The following is a 22,399-nucleotide window of genomic DNA, read 5'->3' as shown; positions in this document are numbered from 1 at the left end:
CAGTTATAGACTACAGTGGAACAGCTTTTAACCCTTTCCTGACATCCACCACACTATTATGGTGGATGTTGGGTATTTAAGTATGGCAATTGTTCAGGAGTTGAGCGGCCGGCATTATACAGCACTGATCATTGGCTTTAACCCACCTAAAGCCGTGGTCAAGGTTGACTAGGGCATCATTTTCCTGGAGGCGTATGAGTGCTGCCATTGTGGGGTCCTAGAGTGACATCTGGGGCCAGCAATCCCTTAGTATGAAAGTTTGAAGTCTGTTGAAGACTCTCAAGCTTGTCATCATACTATAACTATTTGGACTTTTTAAAGAGGTTAAAACTTTACAAGACTATATAACTTTGCTATTACCATAATCATACCAACCCACAGAATACAGGTGACATCATTTTGGTTGCACAGTTAAAGCTGTTAAAATGAAGCCTTCGAGAAAGTCACACAAACACAGTTTTTCTCTATTTTTACCCTTTTCTGATTTTTTTTTCCAGCATTGCAGTATGAAATAATACATGGTACCATTGAGATGTATAATTTGTTACACAAAAATTAAGCCCCCATATGGCTCTGTGAAAAGAAAAATGTAAAAATCATGGCTTTTGGAAGGTGGAGAATAAAAAATGAAAATTAACAAATGGCTAAAAACTCAATTGTAAAAATATGCTTAACAAAATGAGAAATACCAGAAATCAAAGGCCTGGCCAGTAAGACTAATGCACGACAGTAGACAGTCATACACTAAACTGGAGTAGTGATGGCAGGTCTGTTTTTTTTCTTGTTTTTTAAGTGTATTGCAAAAAAAAAAAAAAAATGCTTGACAAAATTAAATTTAGCACTCAAAGGACGACCTGAATAATGTATCTAAGATAGTTGACATTCACAGATCGATGCAGAGCTTTTCCCTCCACTCCTACGATCTCTTTGCCTCTATTTATCTGTCTAAATTAAATGAACCTGGGGGCCACACAGTGGCTCAGTGGTTAGCACTGGAGCCTTGCAGTGCTGGAGTCCTGGTGTTCAAATCCTGCCAAGGGCAAAAAACCATCTGCAAAGGAGTTTGTATGTTCTCCCCGTGTTTGCATGGATTTCCATCCCATATTCCAAAGACATACTGATAGGGAAAAAATGTACATTGTGAGCTCTATGTGGGGCTCACAATCCACATTTAAAAAAAAAAATAAAAAAAATTAAATGAATCTAAATAATCTATTCTCCAGAGTTGTCTGTTGTGTTTTATTTTTCACTGTCCTTGTGCCGACAGTACTGGCTGCAGTACCTGAGCAGGTGATGATTAGAGGTGAGTGAGTAGTATCGATCAAGTAGGTATTCGATCGAATACTACGATATTCGAAATATTCGTACTTGATCGAATACTACTAGATATTCGCAGTAAATATTTGATTCAGAATATCTGCAGCAGGCTCGTCCTTGCTAGTGGGAGAGCTGGCAGCTTGCTGTTACGAGGGAGCTGACTTTTTCGCACAGGAATGAATTGACCAGTGTTGATTGGCCAGTGTACAGCCAATAACTCTAGTTCTGCCGGAGGCTCGTCTGTGAGGAGGTGGAGTCTAAGATCAGACCACAGCAGTCTCCAATGTGGTCCGATTTTAGACTCCGCCTCCTCACAGACGAGCCTCCGGCAGAACCAGCATTGACTGGCCGAATGCTGTACACTGGTCAATTCATTCCTATGAGAAAAAGTAAGCTCCCTCGTAACAGCAAGCTGCCAGCTCTCCTGACTAGCAAGGACAAGCCTGCTGCAGAACCAGCGTTGATTTGCCGCAGGCTCGTCTTTGCTAGTCGGGAGAGCTGGCAACTTGCAGTTACGTGGGAGCTTACCTTTTATTAGTGCAACTGAAAGCGCTGTGCAGTTAAAGCGCACGGACCCCATAGACTACAATGGGGTCCGTGTGCTTTAACTGCACAGCGCTCCTCCTAAACACTCTCCTCCTGCTACTCATGGAGTTGGTGACTCTCCTTTAGTCGAATAGTGGTTTCCTCTGAAACTAGCATTTTTTCCCATAGACTATAATGGGATTCGATATTCAATCGAGTAGTCGAATATTGAGGCTCTACTTGAAACGAATATTGAATATTTCACTGTTCACTCATCTCTAGTCATGATCCCAGAAGCCCCCTAGGTAATCCAGACCATATGAGCCTCTTCATTTATACTCTTCTAACACATGGCACAAGTCATTTTACAGGTTCGTCCAAGGTGAATCAGAAAAGTTTTGGTTTAATTAATAATGAATTACAAACTGCTTTGTTGATTTCTTATTTGAAACAATTACTAGAGTAAAAATCCAGTAGATCCTATAGCAGCTGCTACAGCGTAGTTAAACCTATGCCTATACATCAGTTGGATCAGTTGGATGGTGTTACGTAGCAGGACCTACATCCTATTACCCAACCTTGCTGATTAGAAATGCAAAATAAATTTTCATGTTGCATCAAATGTAGCAACTCATCCAATGGAAATAACTGAATAATGCATATACAAGATAAGCCTTCACCTTTAAGAACGGAAAAGGCTTTTTCTCAATCAGCATTTTCAAGATGAAAGACTATTGACTTCAATAAAGTGTCCTTCAGAAGTGTTATCTCTGTGCAGAGGAACTGATTGGTAAGTATGACCTGCGGAATATTCCAGCACTGGGAGGCATGACATTCTAGGGATTCATCTTTCACATGCAAACTCTCTTCCCGAGTGAAATATGTAATAAAAATGATAATGCACTAGTTTTTCATCCCACATACTATATTTACAGTATGAAGTAATAAATGATATATTCAGAAACTCGGAGCACTGATATAGTCTCTACATAACAGTGATAGCAAGGGGTCTCAAGTGTAGACAATGAGAAGAAACATATGTCTCAGTCTCCTTTATTTTCACATGTCCCTCCATACCATACAGTGAAACAGACTTCTACATGAATATTACTGACATCCATAGTGTTTGATTCATAGCATGTCAGAACAGAGGGGAACTTACACAGTCACTACAAGATGGACAAAGCACATGTGGAGTGTAACAGTCAAACAATACAGATGTCTATGTCGTGCAGTGACTGTGGGAAGCGGAGTTAAGATGTATACCAACACTGTGTTGTCAAACTGATTGGCCACCTATCTGTGTTGGGGGTATACTGTTGGGTAAAAGAAGGATCACAGATGTTGATTCTACAATGCCTGATATTTTTTTCCTATAGGAGGTATGATGTAGCCAAATGAGTCTGGTAGAGGCTTATTGCCATCTCGCCCTTGAAAACACATGCTGAGAAGAGCATACGTATGGAGTAAATTGGAGATTGGGGGGGGGGGGGAGGGGAATAGCTCATTTTATCCAACAATAGGGACAATTCAGAGAATTGGCTCAAACAATTTAATAATGTAGCTAGAGATGGATCAGCTGGTTCACAATGAACCATATTCAACCAAAAATTCACTGAAAGTTCATTTTCCAATATACTGAAACCTTTATCATTTATTTCAGATGAACCAACAAAATTGGCTATTGCCATGTGAGAGATTCAGATCAATGTAGGCTTTCCACTAATCTATTTCAGCCAAACATGAAGGGCTGTGTGAAAGCAGAGGTCACCATCTCTCACTGATAATGCCTTGGCATATATAAGAGAATGCGCAGTGAGGAGACATTTTGTGAAGAAGAAGGTAAAGAGATAGCATGCCCACAGGCCACAAGAAAATGGCTGCTTACTTACTGTGTAAGTGGTAATTTTTTTTGTGGTGGCAGGCATGCACAGTAGGCTCCGCTTCAGGCCTACAAGAGGACGTTCCTGAAGAAGTTGGAGGCATTGCTGGAGAGATTTTTCAAAGCATTGGGGACGCCCCCTGTGCTGTTTGAATGCTGGGGCCCACCCCCAGTGCTGCGAGAGAACTCATTTGCATACCAGCGAAAACCGGAATTTCTACGGAACGGTGGCGCAGAGAAGACATCTAAAGGTAGGAGACGAATAGCCATTCTTAAGGCTATTCCGATGTGTTAGTCACAAAAATTCCATCTGAATGATAGGATTCCTTTGAGGCTATTCTTCTCCTACCTATTTGTGCATGAGATAGCCAAGATGATTGTCTATAACATGATGGTAGTCTCATGTTCGAAGCTGTAGTGGATGGTGACATATGGAGCCTGAAAGTCTAAAGGTCAAAACTTTGTTACCCTTTTGCTTGTAAGTGTATTTTTGTTGATCACATTGTTAATTTATTTTCCCATAGTCCTAACAACTACATAATATTGGGTACTTCTGCCCCTTTGTGCTGGTAGGACCGTTGTAATATTAAATTTAAAGAATTAATTAGACATTAACCCAACCTATAAAAGGGTAAAAGAGACCTCCCCACACTGTAAATTATAAAGGAGATAAAGTCATCCCTTGGAGGAAACTTGTGCGGCTGTTAGGACAAAAGGAAAATAATGTCATCAACGATTCCTTAACACTTTACCAGCAGCCCAATAATGGAGATCTAGTATGTAAACCCCTAGGAAGGACCCTCTTGCAAGATAGAACTCAATACAGAACACCCAAAGGCAATGGCCTCTGAGCTGCACCTAATCTATAATGGTCAATTAAAGTCAAATGAGACCTCCAGGAGGCAGCAACACAAATCTGTTCCAATGGAAAAGAACGCTTCTCTGTCCATGATGCAGAGAAGGCACAAGTGGAGTGGGCTCTAACAAACTCCGGTGGACTCAGCTTCAGGAAGTAAGAGATCCACCTAGACAAGGTAGCTTTGGAGGCCTTAAGATTGCATCACATAGCCATGGGCCATATATCACATGACCATGGTCGGAGTTTTATCCACTAAAAGTAAAAGAATCAATGGCAGCAATCAGAGATTACACTATATTGGAAAATTGTATATATTTTTTTTATTGTACAAACAATATTATTTGTTTCTCAATGTTGGTCTGAAAGTGGCCAACCTCTTTAAGTATTTCAGGTGTAGCTGTTTTTGGCTATATCTACTTTACGCCTATTCGTTTGAAAAAAGCACTCGTGTTATAACTATCATGCAAAATGCAACTCATGGAATTGTGATTCCAATGCAGTGTGACGTGATAGGTACAGGGAAAATGGCACAAAATATGCCAAGAAAGTGCAAATAGCTTAATAACTCTGCTCACGTCTCCCCCAGTTTCCCCCTAGGGAGATTGTAGCCTGGAGCAACACTGTTTAAAGCAGGGGGAAGATCCCTGTGCAGGTAAATATGCTTGTAAAGTGCCAGCTCTGGAACAGAAATTCTGATAAATTCCTATGAAATATGTTTAACAATACAAATTTGGTTTAAAAAGTAGGTAATTTTCTGGTGACACATTCCTGATAAGATTTCGGTGACATAGAGTATGCAAGTACAAAGAACAAGGAAGGCAAGAGATGAAGTGGGTGTTTGTTAACCCCTTCCCGTAATGGATGTCAGGTATTTAGATATGTATAATGCATTGCATTATACTGGAGAGACCCAGTGCTAATGCTCACATTTAGGACTCGCACTGATCAGTCAACAAAGATGTATTTACCCAATGACATTTCTTTAATGTAAAATTTCAGTATAAACATTTTTTAAAACCAGTGATAAGTCACCTCTTCAATTCTCTTATTAATGTTCATAGTCAGAGCGCTAGGCAGCCGATACTTTGCAATGCATTAGCGTTGTAATGCATTGCATTAGTGATCAGACCGCCTGGGGTTCAAGACCCCTACGGGGTCTAATAAGTGCAAGAAGAAAAAAAATTGAAAAAAAAGTAGTCAAAAGTATTGAAAATTCAAATCTCTGCAGGGAGTTTGTATGTTCTCCCCGAGTTTGCGTGGGATTCCTCTAGGTACACCGGTTTCCTCCAACACGCCAAAGACATACTGATAGGGAATGTAGCTTGTAAGCTCTATATGGGACAGTGACTGACAATGTCTGCTAAGCGCTGAGGAATATGATGGAGCTATACAAGTAAACATAATAAATAAATAAATACATAAATAAAATAAACCCCCCTTTCCCTAGAACACATATAAAAGTACTTCAGTACTATGAAATTAGGTATCTCTGTGTCTGAAAAAAACCTATATACCTAGGTTTAAAAACCTATAAAATATTTTTTCCATAGGATGAATGCAGTGGCGTAACTAGGAATGGTGGGGCCCCGTGGCGAACTTTTGACATGGGGCCCCCCCGACACCGAAGATCTCGACCGAGTCCCTCCTACGCATTCCTGCACGCTCTATTATGTTCCATAGTGGCCCCTGCACACAGTATTATACCCAATAGTGGCCCCTGCACACAGTATTATACCCAATAGTGGCCCCTACAGGACTAAATACTGTCACGTCACCCGCTGACCACTATACCAGGACAAATTGTGGATAAAAAATCTGGTCATGTGCATTACAATTTAGTAACTCCATGTGCCTCATATTAATAGCAGTTAACCCCATCATCTCCCTCACATTAACCCCTGTGTGCCTCACCATAAGAGTTACTGATATGTGAGAGACATGGAGGTAATAATAAAGTATCTTCATTATTATTACCCCCATATGTCTCACATATCAGTAACTCTTATGGTGAGGCACACAGGGGTTAATGTGAGGGAAATGATGGGGTTAACTGCTATTAATATGAGGCACATGGAGTTACTAAAACACAAGTAATCACCCCATATGCCTGACATTAATAAGTAACCCCAGTACGTACCTGTGTAGCTTTAGTTTCACTTTCCTTCTTCCTTTCTTCCTCCAGTGCAGGACGGCAGGAGCTCGGCAGGGATAAGCCCCGCCTCCTCCTCTCATTGGTGGGCAGAGGACAGCAGAGAAAGGGAGGGGGGAGAGAGGGGGAGCATCCTGAAGCGCTGACAGGAGCCAGAGCTGCAGCTCCTGTGTCTCAGCCGTTGCTGCAGCTTCGGGGCCCCCTGTTGGTGGAAAGTATTCCACCAACAGGGGGCCCCGATCATTATACTTGGGGGTCCGAAAAGACCTCCGAGAATAATGATAGCAGCGGTAGCAGCTGTCACCGGGCCCCTAATGTCCCGGGCCCTGTGGCAGCTGCTACCGCTGCTATGGTGGTAGTTACGCCACTGGATGAATGCCATAGCTGGAAAAAAAAATCAAAAGTGATGAACTGCTGTTCAATAGCCGTTATCCAAAATGAGAAAAACTAAAAAGCACAACTGGCTTTGCAAAAAGAAGACGCCCTATGCATCCCCATACACATAAATATAAAAAAGTTATAGGTGTCAGAATACGGTGACACTTAGAAAAGAAATTAATTTTGCTAAGGCCTGGATCACATCTGTGTTTGGTAGGTAGGTATTACAGTCTATGGGGTCCATGTGGTTTAATTTCTCACCGCCTTTTATTGCATTTGGTACTCTGTTCGGGGGTCTGCAAGCAGACTCCCCGAATGGAATACCAAACGCAGATGTAAACCAGGCCTAAGTTTTATGTTTTTTTAAAGGGATTCTACCACTAAAACACATTTTTTTCTAGTTACCACGTCGGAATAGCCTTTAAAAAGGCTATTCGTCTCTTACCTGGCTGGGACCGCAATTTCGCGCATGCGCAGTACGTTCGGCAATCTTCGCCGAACAGAGCGTACTGCGCAGGCGTCCGACAGTACGCTGAAGAAGCAAGGGGAGGATACAGAAGACCATAGAGGCGGCGCTGCGGTCGGTTTTCGAGCTGCAATGGGGACGCCCCCATCGCTACTCCTGCGATGGAGATGCCCCCATCGCTGCGAGAGAACTAATTAGCATACCGGTACAAACCGGTATTTTGAACGAACGGCGCAGCGGAGAGCACTTCCACAGGTAAGAGACGAATAGCCTTTTTAAAGGCTATTCCGACGTGGTAACTAGAAAAAAATGTGTTTTAGTGGTAGAATCCCTTTAAGGGGTTAAAATGTAAGTAAAACTATACAAGTTTTGTATCCCCGGAATTGTACGAAATGTTTAATACAGGTGACATGTCATTTTGGCTGCAGAATGAACATTGTAAAAAAGAAGCCTGTAAGAATGTCGCACAAAAGCACTTTTTCTCCAATTCTGATTTTTTTTTTCCCAGCTTCCTAGTACATTGTTCAGAATAATAAATGGTACCATTATGAAGAAAAATTTGTCCCACAGACATTAAGCCCTCTTATGTGAGCAGAAAAATAAAAAACGTTATGGAGTTTGGAATGGGGGGAGTCAAAAATGAAAATTGAAAAGTGTCACCGGCAGGAAAGGGTTAAAGAAATGACCTATCCTCTGTGGTATCGCTCACTATGAAGTTCCAAACTGGATGTAATTTCAGTATAAACACCAGGAGTGTCATGGCAATGCCAAACACCAGCTGGAATGGCTAACTATCATTGGATTAGGGAGCAGTGGAAATGGAGAGATGAATAACACTTCTAAATGTATTTTATGGATTAATGTAAATGTGATGGATGCCTGGAGAACATCACCAACTAGGTGTGTAGTGCCTACCTTCTACCTACCTCATAAAATGGCGGGGGCAACACATTGGCTCAGTGGTTAGCACTGCAGCCTTAGAGCACTGGAGTCCTGGGTTCAAATCTGGCCAGGAACAACATCTGCAAGGAGTTTGTATGTTCTCCCCGTGTTTGCGTGGATTTCCTCCCATTCTACAAAGATATACTGATAGGAAAAAAAAATGTACATTGTGATCCCTATATGGGGCTCACAATCTACATTATTTTTTTTTTTTTTTTTTTAAATGGTGGATTATATACCATAGAGAAATCTCATTGTGTAAAAAGTGAAGTGTACAGTATACAGTTTCATTAGTCTGTACAGATAGATTCCGGTGTAATATCCCTTTAATAAGCCACCGTATCTATTAAAACAGGATATATACTTGATCTACAGCACTTGGCTCAGCACCGGGCCGGAATTCTGAAGCCTATAAGAACACAATCTTTTCGAGTCACGTCTGGTAAGAAATGTGCTTGCTGTGGGTGTCTAATACACTGGAAGACATTCAAACAAAGAGAAGGTAAAAGGCGGATGATTGCCGAGATATTTCTGAGATACTTTAATGCACTTTGATACCATCAGAGTAGTTTCAGACACAGCCTGTCATCTTTGTGCACGTGGCATTCTGCAAAAGACAATTTCACAAACAGCAGGGGGGTATGGAAGTAATATCTCAATGTAGTGTATTGAGAGTGGCAATCTGCACCATCACTGACCTAGTCAGAAGTTTTCACTAAACATGACTCCCATATTGATTTGTCTGCATGGGTTTTTCTGACATTTATAGACAAGTTTTTCTTCCTATACATGGATCAGTTAACACGCTGAGTATCGAAGAAGCCATGCCTTCAGTAGAATTAATGTAGCAGACAGTCATGAATACGCAGTATAATAATGCAGAAGAGAATTAACAGAATCTTGGGTTGTACGTGCATATACTGGGGAGGATTATTATGAATGTACATTGAAGAATGTGGCCTTCTTCCCTGAATCCATATAATATGTAGCTTATATCCCACTTCATAGGCACATCCAGATATGTTAGAGTCTTACGTTTGCATCTTACTTATGAACAAAACAATGCTGGACCTTGCAGTGCTTAAACATACACAAAAAAGTTTATCAACATGGCATCCATGAAACCCTACTACTCACATTTATGCCTTTTGCACTTCAATATGTATAGTTATCAGAAACATATGGTCGCCATTTAAAGGGAGTCTGTCAGCAGAACCCAGTATATCAATCCATCCTTCAGATATATAGGTTAGGGTCACCTGTATGGAACTGTGTGATCATTGCTGACACCCAATACCACCATCGATTTGCTGTTCATAGCAGCTGATACAAAGCTTCATTCACGGCATTAGAGGTCCAATGCAAATGAATGAGATCTGTTCTGCAGTAACATAGTCTGACTACTACCCAGAGAACAGTATTGTCTCCTTCCTGCTCCATTTTCTGTGTCTCAGCTGCTGATCAATGGAGGTGTCAGGTGTAGACCCATTCTTAAGATGGGCCACAGGTATTTTTGCCTCGAAAATCTCTTTAAGGCCTCATTCTCATCTGAATCGGTAATCCGTTTGGGGGAGACCGCATGGGGACTACCCCCCCTGAACAGACTACATTGGCAAGCGGTGTACAGTGAAAGCAAACTATAATGAGGTCCGTGTGCTTCCCGCACGGTCTCCACATGGAACATGTGGACAGAAAAGTAGTTCACGATCTACTTTCCTGTCCGCATAATGGAAGAAAAAGGGTTCCAAGGTTTCCTCTACGGCCTTTTTGTGAATAGCGCTGCAAGAAAAAAGATGCATTGTTGCTGCGGTTTTTCCCACAGTACTTTTTTGCCACGGCCCACTACATAGGGCCTTAGTCTAACTCTTACATCACTTGAATATTGGAGTCACTAAGATTCTCCCACAAGCATCTCAATTGCCTGCCTAACCAAATGTGGAAAACTGACAAAGGTTAACAATTATAACAAAATACAGCAACAAATTTGAGAAAGACTACAGCCAGTAAGTTATTTTGATATCTTCATGTAAAATTTTACTTAATATGTCTAGATTCCATTAGGATTGCCCCCATAAATGCATTAGATTGTGCTGTTTGCGTACAATTTGTACCATACTTGGCGGATGTGTCCCATAGTATCATGTTCCTGATCTAAGGTGTAAGGGTGCATTCACACTAAGTATACGCTGAGCTGATTCTGAACGTAAAACATGTTCAGAATCAGCGCGTACAAAGCAGATCCCATTCATTTCAATGGGAGCCGGCATATGAGCGCTACCCATAGAAATGAATGGGCTGCTTTTTTCCCTATTGGTTTCAATGTGATACTCGCATACTACATTGAAACCAATAGGGAAAAAAGCAGCCCATTCATTTTAATGGGGAGCGCACGTATGCCGGCTCCCATTGAAATGAATGGGATCTGCTTTGTACGCGCTGATTCTGAACGTGTTTTACGTTCAGAATCAGCTCAGCGTATACTTAGTGTGAATGCACCCTAACACCTCACTGGTATGATCACTGGCTTCTTTTGACCCAAGGTAAGCCTACATTAAGAAGTCTATTGAAAGTGTTCCCACAAAAGGTAAAATGTAATCTGCTAATCTATAGCACAAGCAGCAGCACCTGAAGTCAAGACGAGACTAAATTATTAACAAAACTTTGAAGCGGGGAAATGTCCGACTTTGTGTCCGGCCCAAAAAAAACGGTTTCCCCACAGAGAGGGCTCAGGCGGACACCGGCGGTTTGCTTTTAAAACCCATTCAAATGGTTTTAAAACTGACCGTCGGGAAGCCGTTCCCTGTCCAGTTTCTCTGGGATGGAAACCTGACAGAATGACATAGGGCGGACACTGAGCGCAAGTGTTAACGCCCCCTTACACTGTGTTCATTTTAGAAGACCCTAACAAAACCAATACACCTGACTCCCCACTTGCTTCATTATATACATACCATACATAAAGATATAAAAGTGTACATTTGTTCATTGCATTTCTTCTTTCTTTGTGTAATAGCCGTCGGGTCTCTACTGTTTTAATTAAAACCCAGCGCTAATGCCCCCAGTCAGTGCTCACACCGATCGGGGGCATTAACCCCTACGGCACCTCGGTCAAAGCTGACCGAGGTGCCATTTTCCTGGCAGCGTGTTAGCGCCGCCATTTTTGCTGTTATCGCCGGCACCCGGAGTAACCTCCGGGGACAGCGTCACGTTGCCATGACCAGGGTCGGACTGGCCTGCCGGGGAACCGGGGAATTCCCCGGTGGGCCCCCGAGCCTGACTATTAGTTTTATCTAAATGCACTTGTCAGGGGCCCGATTGGGATCCTGACCATGCCAAAATGGGCCCCTGTACCAATTACTGCGAGTGTGTGTCTGCTCTCTGCACTGTACCCTGCCGTCATGTAGCAGGAGCTGTGCTGCCCCTCCCCCACACAGATCGGAGTGTGCAGGGGGGAGTCTGCCGGCTGCTGTAAATGAAGAGCTCTCACCATTGCCAGACAGGACAGAGCTGCATATGAGCCTCCATACCCAGTGCACCCAGCCAAATGTTAGTACATTTTTTGGGTAAAATATGTATATTTAATGTGTGTATATTTGTGTAAAGTGTCTGATATACTGTGTGAGTCCTGTATGTTTGTAGATTGGTGTGTGTGTGTGTGTGTGTGTATGTATGTATATGAATGTATGTGTGTAAATGTATGTTATATGTATTAAGCCCGGTTCACATCTTCCCTTTTCGGGAAGTCCACTGTGGGGCATAATACAGTGTGCAGGGGCCACTATGGGGGATAATACTGTGTGCAGGGGCCAATATGGGACATAATACTGTGTGCAGGGGCCACTATGGGGGATAATACTGTGTGCAGGGGCCACTATGGGGGATAATACTGTGTGCAGGGGCCACTATGGGGGATAATACTGTGTGCAGGGGCCACTGTGGGGCATAATACTGTGTGCAGGGGCCACTGTGGGGCATAATATTGTGTGCAGGGGCCACTGTGGGGCATAATACTGTGTGCAGGGGCCACTGTGGGGCATAATACAGTGTGCAGGGGCCACTATGGGGCATACTACTGTGTGCAGGGGCCACTATGGGGCATAATACTGTGTGCAGGGGCCACTATGGGACATAATACTGTGTGCAGGGGCCACTATAGGGCATAATACTGTTTGTAGGGGCCACTATGGGGGATAATACTGTGTGCAGGGGCCACTATTGGGGATAATACTGTGTGCAGGGGCCACTCTGGGGGATAATACTGTGTGCAGGGGCCACTAAGGATTAGGCCCTACTGAGGAAAACACAGCTAACACTAAGTTCACACCAGCGTCTGATCTCCGTTCTGAGGTTTCCATCTTTTGCATGCAGAAGACGGAAACCTGTCAGCTCGAGTCCGGCTGTGAGCGCCGGTGAGCGTTTTATGCGCTCTGCGGCGAAACCGTTTTTTTTTTTTTTTTTTAACCAGACTCAAAGTCCTGCATGTCTGTGTCTGGTTAAAAAAAAAAAAAAGTTTCGCAGCGGTGAGCACAAAACGCTCACAGGCGCTTACGGACGCACACTTCATTTGAATGGGTTTGAAAAATGCCTGCAGGTTTCCATGTCCTGCCCTGTTTCGGGCAGGAAATGGAAACCTGAAAGTGGAGACCCCAGGTGCAGATGTGAACGAGCCCTTAAAAACACTTTCTATTTTCTTAACCACACTGCCGATCGGAGTGTGCAGGGGGAAGTCTGCCTGTCTCAGTGTCTCCCAGTGCGGTCCAGTCCGGAATGTAACTAACAGCAGAACTGCAGAACCGAAGCACTGGGAACAGATGAGTGTGGGGTGTTTTTTTTTTTTTTTTTTTTTTATGTGTGCTTTGTTTTTCACCTCCCCGGACTAATTATAAACAAAAAAAAAAAAAAATTTTGCTGGACAACCTCTTTAAAGTGTGGGGCATTTGGGGGGCAAATTAAAGGGGTTGTTCAGGCATAATTTTCTATGGTTTATCGTCAGGATAGGCTATAAATGCCTGATCTGTACGGGGCCGACACCCAGGCCTCAGACCGATCAGCTGTATGGAGCCACTTCTGGCACCAGTCCTGTACACAATACGGGGCCAGAAGCAGAAAGCTCTGTCCACTGTATATCAGCCGGCACCTTCTCCGCATCTTGGCACTTATTGAAGTCAGTGGGAGCTGAGCTGCAGTGAATCTGCCAGGCAACTAAACAGTGGATGAAGCGTTCTGCTTCCAGTCCTGTATTGTGTACAAAACGAGCGCCAGAAGTGGTTCCGTACAGCTGATGGGGCTGCGTATCAGCCCCCTACTGATCAGGTATTTATGGCCTACCCTGAGGATACGCCATAAAAATAATTAAGCCTGGACATCCGCTTTAATATGTATATGTATGAGTGTGTAGGTAACTGTTGCAGTTTTTGGAAATCACAGCATGTCATTTATACCTACAGAAACACCTACAGTGTCCCTATAGGTATAAAGGAAGCAGAAAGTCCTCAGAGCAAACCTCTGTGGAGTTTCTGCAAAAAGCGCTGCAGGAAAAACTGATGTGTCGGCGCCGGGGGTTTTCCCGCAGCGCTTTTTTGCTGCGGGACGCTGTGTTGGGCCTTGTCCTTATAGTGTGATGTATAGTATATTGAGATGGTAAAGAGGAGCTTTCACCTCCTGGGGCACATGCGGTTCTGCTAGAGAGCTGACAGTGTGATGATTTCAGCGCACTTTCGGCTTTCCCATTCTGTGCCCCCGGTGAAGAGCTATCGGTTCCGGTACCGTAGCTCTTCACTGTTAGAAAGGCGTTTCTGACAGTCAGTCCGGAATGCCCTTCCTCACAGCAGCGCCTATAGCACTATACTGTGAGAGCGCTATAGGCGCTCAGCGTCATCGCTGGCTGATAAGCAACGACCCCTCTCACAGTACAGTGCTATAGACGCTACCGTGAGGAAGGGTGTTCCTGACTGACTGTCTGAAACGCCCTTCTGACGATGAAGATCTACGGTACCGGTACAGAACGTGAAAGCCAATAGTGCGCTGAATTCACCGCACTGTTGGCTTTCTAGCGGTGTATTAAACCACATGTGCCCCAGATGGTGAAAGGTCTTCTTTAAGGATTAGGCGCAACAGCGAGATGCAGCTAAAAAAACATTGCGGGAAAAAAATTGCAGTGAATCTCAATATATTTTTTCCACAGTGTTTTTCATTGAGCTTTTGTCCCCAGCACTCCGTTGTCCCCTGCATGTGTCTGTTCGGTCTCATGGCCTCATTTCTGGAAATCCTGTATCTAATTGGTTTCAGTGGTCCCATGAGGTGCAGGACTCCCAGCAAGGAGGCGCCGGCGCGAGACTGAATAGACACTGGCAGCAACAGGAACAGGTGAAGGCGCTTTTTATTTATTTTACACCTCCCTCCCAGCACATGGGTCGCTCCAATTCCTGGACAAATTTTTAAAGGGTTTATCCATCTTTGTAATATTGATGGTCTGTCCTTGGGATAGACCATCAATATTACATCTGTGATGACACAACAGCCAGGACCTCTGCAGATCAGCTGTTCCAGGACAGCGTGGCTACAGGTAATGGTAACATTTCTAGGAGCTGCTCTGTTCCTTTTCCATACAGTGTGTAGCAATAGGTTTAGGTAGTGCATTGTTGCACATCGTATGGCGGGTGAGCAGCATGGCTCCTGATATGTTATTACCTTCAGCCGCCCTGTCTTGCTGGTTTGCAGGGATCCTGATGGTGGGCCCCTAGAAATAATTCCACTGGTGGGCCCTAGACACCCCAGTCCACACTGGCCATGACAGACGGGAGCCTTGTGAAGGCTCCCGGCCTGTCATTCTATTAACCCTCCATCAGGGGTAATATGTTTCATAACGAGTTTAGGGGCATTGCGCCCGTCAGGCACAGGCTAGTAAATTGGCTATATTTTCCTTTTTGTAAAATTTCAATGCTCTAAAAGTGAACAGTTACCTTAATAGGAATGTAATAAATGAGAATACACAATCAGGTGGAAAAAAAAAAATGTTTACTAACCAGAAAAGTAATGTTTTAAAGTGCACACATTTTGCTACTTACAATGAAACTAAGTGAGCTGCGCCTGTCAGATCAGATGCCCCTGACGGAGGGTTAATTCTATTGCAGGCTATGCTAGGGAGCCTGCAATAGAAGCGTCGGTATTTTGCAATGTATTACAATGCATTAGCATTGTAATGCATTACATTAGTGATCAGACCCCTAGGGGGTCTAACAAATGAAAAGAAAAAAGTTTAAAAAAAAGTTTAAAGAAATACTTTAAAAAATTAAAAATATTAAAAGTTCAAATCACCCCCCTTTCCCTAGAACACATATAAAAGTAGTTAAATACTGTGAAAAACCTACACATTAGCTATCCCTGTGTCTGAAAACGCCCGATCTACAAATCTATAAAAATATTTTCCCAAAGGATAAACGCGGTAGCGGAAAAAAAAGGTCAAAAATGCCAAACCGCTGTTTTTTCACTGTTTTGCCTCTGATAAAAATTTGAATAAAAAGTGATCAAAGCAAAAGCAATTCCCCAAAATGGTATAACTGAAAAGTATACCCCGCCCGCAAAAAAAGACGCCCTATACAACCCTGTCCACGGAAGTATAAAAAAGTTACGTCTGTCAGAATATGGTGAGTTATAGAAAAAAAAAAAATTGGCACATTTTGGATTTTTATTAAGGGGTTAAATTAAAATATAAATAAAACCATATAAATTTGGCATCCCCAGAATCGTACCAAAACATAGAATACAGGTGACATGTCATTTTGGCTGCACAGTGAACGCCGTAAAAACGAAGTCCGTAAGAAAGTCGCACAAATGCACTTTTTCTTCAAATCCACCCCATTCAGAATTTTTTTTTCCATCTTCCCAGTTCATTGTTCAGAATAATTATTGGCGGTATCATGAAGAAAAATTTGTCCCGCAAACATTAAGAACTCATATGGCTCTAAGAGGGGAGAAATAAAGAAGTTATGGGATTTGTAAGGGGAGAGTCAAAAATGAAAACCGAGACTCAAAAAATGCCGTTGGTGGGAAGGGGTTAAAGGCTAGGTTACACTGTGCTTTTTTTTCTACAGAACTTTGCAGGGTTTTTACCTGCAGTAATGAGCAGCACATGTAACTATGTATTCACCTGTACAATAACAATCAGTACACCAGGGGTTCCCAGTTTACTGGTTGTTAGCAAACAGGTAAGACCTATAGTAACATGTGCGACTCATTACTGCAATTATACACCGAATGCTGTAAAAAGCACTGTGTAAACTCAGCCTAACTCCATCTGTGCCGCCATACAGTGTCAATGCTTTGTCATTCATCTACTCACATAGTTAATATAACATTAACAATTCAAATAATTTGGCAAACAAGAGTTGCTGCTATCTCAGAGAGCAAGAAGTCTCCAATTGTTAACTATTCAAGGAAACTCAAGCGTTTTTGACAAGAAGGAAACATCCACAATCAGAGGAAGAGCAGGGTGAGGCTTAGAATAATAATTTTCCAAAAAAAAAAAAAATCTTTTTAACTTTTAAGACAGGCCTGATTAAAACTTCCTTTCTGTGATAAGCAGTGTTATGTATTGTAAGTAGATGAACGACTATGTAGCCTGCAGGTCATAAGAGAAGTGTATAGTATTTATAGATATGCAGGCGGACAGACGGAGGGGCCTTTCTACAGATGTCACAATAATTAGCTAAACTAACCTGATATTGACAGACACCTGCGTACAAGCCAAACAGGGCCTGATGGAAAGATGCAGGCAGGTGTTCTTGTGCCGCTGCGTGCGCGCTGGAAATTAAAAAAAATTGCAATTCAGAGGTTGTTCATGCTAGAATTATTTTTCATCAGACAGCTTGCTTTATACTAAGCTAATACAATCGGAATAGAAGAGCAGGTAGTCTACACAATGACGCAGGTGTCACCTGGGCACAATTGACACACAATTTTCCATCATGTGGATACATCGATTCGTTGTCCTCTTAACTAAAGCTACAATCTGTCTACAGGTAAAAATGTTTCTGTATACTTATTACGGAAGATCTTTTTATCCAGGGGGTCCCGCTGGATCCAATGATTTATCTACTTAATTTGCCTCCCAAGCAACTGGGCAAGAAGACCTCTCATTTGTTTTTGTACCTGTGTACTGTGGCAAAAACTCTTATTGCCCGTCATTGGAAAGACGTGCTTCCCCCTACCAGATCTGAATTGATTGCACGTCTCAAGGATGTGCGCAGCCTCGAATATATGACAGCCACGCTGAATCATTCAGTGGAGGGTTTCGATTCCATCTGGTCGTCCTGGGATGCTTACTGTATAACGCATGGTTTTTGACCTTCCCTTCCCGTTTCATACCTGTACCTGTGCCTCCCTTGCCTACCCACCCTCTCTTTTTTGTCCTACTCCCCCGTTTTGTCTGTTATGTCAGTCTCTTTTGTCTGTTCTTTGTAATGTGTTAATTGTTTTATACGGTTGTGAAAGGCCGTGACTGTTTCAGGCTTTTCCTTTGTATTATTGTATTTCTTATGTCTATTTTTTATGGTTGTGTATTTTGTTAAAAATTTAATAATAATTATAGTTTAAAAAAAAATGTTTCTGTATATCAAATATTCTCAAAATCTCAGAAGGTACATAAATGTGTAGAGTCTCAGAAGACATTGCAAAAACCATGAAAATGAAAAATATTAGTTGTTGACTTGGCTGTATACCGGAGGAAAAAAAAAGTAATCTGAAAATAATTTAGCTTGAGACCCCATGTTGCAGAAACGTAGCTTTTTTAGGCCCCGTTCCCACGGAGTAACGCGCTGCTCATTTAGACACGTAAACACGTGTCAGAGCGAGGCGCTTCAAAACAGATCCCATTGACTTTAATGGGTGCCGGCTTACGTGAGCTACACATTGAAATCAATAGGAGGCTTTATAACCAATTGATTTCAATGTGTAGTGCGCGTAAGCCGGCACCCATTGAAGTGAATGGGATCTGTTTTGAAGCGCCTCGCTCTGACACGTGTTTACGTATGTAAATGAGCGGCGCGCTACTCCGTGGGAATGGGGCCTTTATGTTGCAGGTTTTGCTGTGGTTTTTTTGAGAGGATAGGAGAATCAGTACTACCTATATATTTCCCATTCCTTTTGTAGCCATTCTTTGCTTTGGCTCACAAAACTGAATATCTGATGGTAGTGGTTCAACAACTGGCACCCCAACTGATCAGCTGTTGACAACATTCACCAAAACTTTACAGTGGAAGAAGCAAAAGCAGATAGTGCCATCTATTGTGTTCTGGTGGTGCCAGAGTACCGCAGTTCAGTTCCTATTCACTTGAAAGGGAGCAGAGCTGCAGTAATCAGGAATAAACACTTCACATAGGATGGCTCTGTCCACTATATAGTGCTAGCGTCAACAGCAGATTGGTGGGAATGTTTAGTACCTACCCTGAGGAAAATCCCTTTCAGAAAATGGGTTGTCAGCCATGCATGTATGTATCACTATTTCCCAATGGCAGATGTCAGGGTAAAGAGGAATTGGACATGTTTCAACCTGCTCAATCCTTTCTTCTCACAGGAGATTTTCCATCTCCAGAGATGCCTGACTGATGTTTATACTTCTGTCCCTATTAAAATCATGCACTGGATAATATGCTTTTTTCCCCCTTTATGATACACTGAATGATACACTGACCTAAGTGGGTTTCATCCCAGGCAGGCAAGCCTCGGATAATGTAAGAAAACTATGTAATATTAATCATTGGGCCAACAAACATAATGAACCTTTCTCCCTCCCGGCCTTAGATATCAAAAATGCTTTTGATAGATGGCCTTTGGGCTACCTCGCTTATGTTCTGAGCTTCATGGGTATAACAAGTCAGGTCTAAAGGGCTCTTTGGGCACTTTACTGCGACCCCCATAGCCCATCTGAACCTCCCAAATGACACCTCACTGCCTATTAAGATTGGTCGTGGGACGTGACAGGGCAATCCTTTATCTTCTGCATTGTTCGTCCAAAGCTATAGAACCACTTGCAGTTGCTATTCCCATCCCAACATACCGTGCATACGGGTTTGGAACCATGAATACAAAACTAACCTCTACGTTACCCACTATTATAAAACCCCTCATCACTCTACAGAACCTGATCATTACCCTTTCACAATTTGCGTGACTCTAGGGCCTCAAACGTAACCTCTAAATTAGAAATTTTGAGGGACAAGTATCTGCCCTACCTAGGAATACACTTATGTAGTCCTTTAGATACCCATTTTAAGAGGAAGTATGATACATTGATCCCAATACTATTGAAGAATCTTGTTGACTGGCACTGTTCCACCATTTCCTGGGTTGGTAAGATTCATATGTTTAAATGGTCACTTTACCATGCATCCTCTATTATTTCTGTACCCTCCCAACCCCAGTAACCTCTTCTTACCTGGCCTTCACAGGGACATCTTCAATTTTATATGTGTGTATAGGCGAACTAGAATCCAAAGACCGGTGGCCTGTCAGTTCCCAATCTTTATAAATATTATATAGCTGCTAGGCCCCCACCGATCTCAGCGACTGAGTAACCAATAACATGTTACATCTGTGGCGGAGGGTCCATTTTAGTTTTAAGTTGCAAAGCCCGACCTCACCATTGTACCCTTTTCTTAATCTCCTCTTCCTTCCAGGTCTATCTCTTGAGGTGTTCACTTGGTGGAGGCACAGCATGTTCTGGCTTCTCAATGACGTCCTCTGTGACCGGCAGGTCTTCATCAACGAATATTTCATGCATACACACTCTCATCCCCCCCCCCTCAGAGGCCTTTAAGGCTAATCCGATCTTCCACTTTTTACATTCACCCAGTCCACTTATCCCTATAATTATTCCCACTTGCCTAGAAAGTGGCTCTAAAGAGTAACCAATAGTGGTTCTCTTTTATATATGGTTGATTGACTGCCCCACCTTCTGAGCTGAAGCTAGACTTTATGATGGCCTAGGAACAGGACTTGAAGATCACCCTAACCCCAGCTCAATGGATCGGGTGTTGAACATTCATTTGCAAAGGCAGTCTAAAAGTCAACCTTATGGAACCTTCCCTACGAATTCTCCATAAAACTTATCTGGTTCCCTCTAGACTATATAATTTATATATCACTTTTTCAGGGATGTGCCTCATCAGGTGACACTCTTCATATATGTTAGATTTGCACTTTAGTCAGACACTTCTGGACATTCATTGTTAGAATGGTGCAACAACTCTTGGGACAGTCCATCCCTCTAAGTGCCCCAGTTTTTCTACTTGGAATGAACCCATCTAGCATTAGATACGCGGAATACAAACTACTCCAATCTATTTTAATGGCAGAGAGAATCCAAATCGCTTCCGCTTGGGGGGGGGGGGGCAAAAAACCCACTTTCACTGTCAAATGTCATTGGACATGTGTTGATACAATTATGTTGTATGAAAGGATTAACGCTATGGTTTCAGGTTCTGATCCACATTTTGACAGGGTTTGGGCTCCCTGGCTCTAATATCCCAGGCCTTTTGTATTGTCTGTAGCTATAATTCCTTGATGTGGGTGAGTTTTGTCTTTATCCCTCTAGCAGAAAACACCCCCCCCATCTCCAAACCCAACCTGTGCGATATAATGCTGCTCATTTTTGTTTCTTTTTTGCCTCCCCTTTATGTTTTTTATTGGTTATTTAGCTATTTGTTTATATCCTCTTATCAAATATCTCATTTTTGATAAGATGCTATGTTTTTATACAATGCTTAATATTGTCACTTTGGACTTAACATATTAGGGTCAGTTCGCACGTGAACTGCCCGCGCGGGTTTTGACACGGAGAGAGACGCGGTGAGCCGCGTCTCTCTCTTGTCAAAACCCGCCTGCCGCGACCATTGCTGTCGCGGCTTAACCCTCTGCTGTCGGCTCAAATGAATGAGCCGACATAGGAGGGAGCTGCCGGGGGCGGAAGCCGCGCGGCTTCCGCCTGAAGAAAGGACATGTCCTTTCTTTTCTCCGCTAGCGGCAGCCCGCCGCTAGCGGAAAAAAAAAGCCCAGTGGTCTACATAGACCACCATTGTAAAGGGGCGGATTTTGAAGTGAAATCCGCTGTCAAAATCCGCCCCTTTGTTCACGTGTGAACTAGCCCTTACCGTTTTGCATTGCTGTCTGTAACGCAAATACCTTTGACACTAAAATAATCATGCACGTTATGTTAAGCTGATTCCATGTTTAAGGTGAATTTGGGAAATATATTATATATTTTGCACAGATGTAATCCTGTGGCAGATTGCAATTTGCTTCTGAATTCTTGCTTTGACAAATTTGCTGGCCAGCGTTTTCCTCCTCTCCTCCCTGTAGCCTACAATAAGGGTCCATTCACACAGAGTAAACGCACGCTCATTTTGGCAAAATTCTTTACACATGTAAAAATAAGACTCCCTTTGACTTCAATGACATTTTTTGTGTGTAAAAAAAAAAAAAAAACGCCAAGAGACTTTTTTTTTTTTTTTTACACGTGTAAAAAAATGTCATCGAAGCCAATGGGAGTCTTATTTTTACACGTACTCTTTACACGTGTATTTTGCCAAAAAGAGCGCTCGTTTACTCCGTGTGAATGGACCCTAAGAATAAACCATTGGCCGCAGAGCGGGAAGCATAAAATCATAGTGGAGTCGCTATCATCTCATTCCGATGCACCACCACTGTGACTTCTCTGTGCTATCACATCACTGGTGGCAGTGATTAGAGGAGAGAAAATATTATATATATATATATATATATATATATATATATATATTTTAAAAAGCTGCCATTGCTACTATAAGGCTGTGAACCCACTGTAAATTGGCCCTTCAGATTATGCACCAAAAGCGCCTGCTCTGG

Source organism: Leptodactylus fuscus, chromosome 1, assembly GCF_031893055.1.
Source record: "Leptodactylus fuscus isolate aLepFus1 chromosome 1, aLepFus1.hap2, whole genome shotgun sequence".
Classification (NCBI taxonomy): Eukaryota; Metazoa; Chordata; class Amphibia; order Anura; family Leptodactylidae; genus Leptodactylus; species Leptodactylus fuscus.
Note: the sequence above shows the minus strand (reverse complement) of the source record.